The sequence below is a fragment of the Culex pipiens genome, unplaced genomic scaffold (genome assembly GCF_016801865.2).
Source record: "Culex pipiens pallens isolate TS unplaced genomic scaffold, TS_CPP_V2 Cpp_Un0004, whole genome shotgun sequence".
Classification (NCBI taxonomy): domain Eukaryota; kingdom Metazoa; phylum Arthropoda; class Insecta; order Diptera; family Culicidae; genus Culex; species Culex pipiens.
The window spans coordinates 690,636-692,338 of NW_026292821.1; the positions used below are offsets into that span (position 1 = coordinate 690,636).

The following is a 1,703-nucleotide window of genomic DNA, read 5'->3' on the forward strand; positions in this document are numbered from 1 at the left end:
CATTTTGACATTTTGACATTTTGACATTTTGACATTTTGACATTTTGACATTTTGACATTTTGACATTTTGACATTTTGACATTTTGACATTTTGACATTTTGACATTTTGACATTTTGACATTTTGACATTTTGACATTTTGACATTTTGACATTTTGACATTTTGACATTTTGACATTTTGACATTTTGACATTTTGACATTTTGACATTTTGACATTTTGACATTTTGACATTTTGACATTTTGACATTTTGACATTTTGACATTTTGACATTTTGACATTTTGACATTTTCACATTTTGACATTTTGACATTTTGACATTTTGACATTTTGACATTTTGACATTTTGACATTTTGACATTTTGACATTTTGACATTTTGACATTTTGACATTTTGACATTTTGACATTTTGACATTTTGACATTTTGACATTTTGACATTTTGACATTTTGACATTTTGACATTTTGACATTTTGACATTTTGACATTTTGACATTTTGACATTTTGACATTTTGACATTTTGAAATTTTGACATTTTGACATTTTGACATTTTGACATTTTGACATTTTGACATTTTGACATTTTGACATTTTGACATTTTGACATTTTGACATTTTGACATTTTGACATTTTGACATTTTGACATTTTGACATTTTAACCAAAAATGCGAAACTTAAATTTTCTTGTTTAATTTTCAATGTACGTAATATTTGAACGACCCTATAATTTGTTATGTCATCGTAGTATTTGAACATCCCATCGTAGCAGTCAATGTCCGCCATGACAAATTGAACCAAATATCGCGTCTGTTTTGTTCGCTGCAGCGGTGCCGTTTTTTCCATTTTCTGTGGTGAAAATTAAGAAAAAAAATGTTTGAACTGCCGCTGTTACTATCAAGTAAGTGTAATTAAATGTGTATTTAAATGCAAAGTGAAAGTAATTCTGTATTTTGTCATGTACGGGTAGATTTTCACTTTATTTTTTCCTCTGTTGCAGGTTATGGCCGTACGATGACCGGAAAATCTGGAACAACCAGAATCTCGTGGCCAACCGAACCGAATCCTCATTCGGTAGATCCAGCTCAATAAAAGTGTGCTTCAACAGTGTTAAATATTATGAAAATAAATGTTCTAAAACTGTTTCATCGTTTGTTTTCATTCTCCCAAAGCAAAATTTCAGCCTTACCAATACAAATATACTGTTGCAGTGGTGTGCGTGCATTTTTACCGGAACGACGCTAGCGCTGCCCAAGTGGTGAGATTTGGCAACAAAGCTTTTGCCAAGGAGTTCACCAACACAATCAAAGAATTCATCTGTCAAATCTGCCTCCGTGAACCTCATGAACTTTATCAGAGAATGTCTGATAAAGCTTTGACGGAGAATTCTCTGATAGAGACGCTCTATCAGAGAATTTCTGATAAATTTACCGAGTTTTTCGGTCAATTTGACCGAAGTCTAGGTTGCGTGTACTATGTCGAAAATTGTCTCCCAAATCCGAATCCGGGCCCAGATTGCCCGAAAAACGCACCTAAAACCGACTTTCAGGCCAAAAACGGAGAAAAAATTTCAAAATGTCAAATTTCCGTGCTAAATCAAAACCGACAATTTTTTTCAAAGTTGGCCAAAATGTCATAAGAAAGGGAACAAAGAAGCCTGCCGCACTCAGAAATGCGAAAAAACCCTCGGAAGTGGCCGAA

At 33.4% G+C, this 1,703-nt stretch overlaps 1 long non-coding RNA gene across 1 annotated transcript; it reads left to right on the plus strand.

Annotated features, from left to right (window-relative positions):
- The first annotated feature begins 580 nt into the window (after window positions 1-580).
- Window positions 581-1,150, plus strand: LOC120431019 (uncharacterized). Its single transcript, XR_005607789.2, has 2 exons — window positions 581-903; window positions 1,003-1,150. It is a non-coding gene; the product is annotated as an uncharacterized LOC120431019 (long non-coding RNA).
- Window positions 1,151-1,703: the final 553 nt, after the last annotated feature.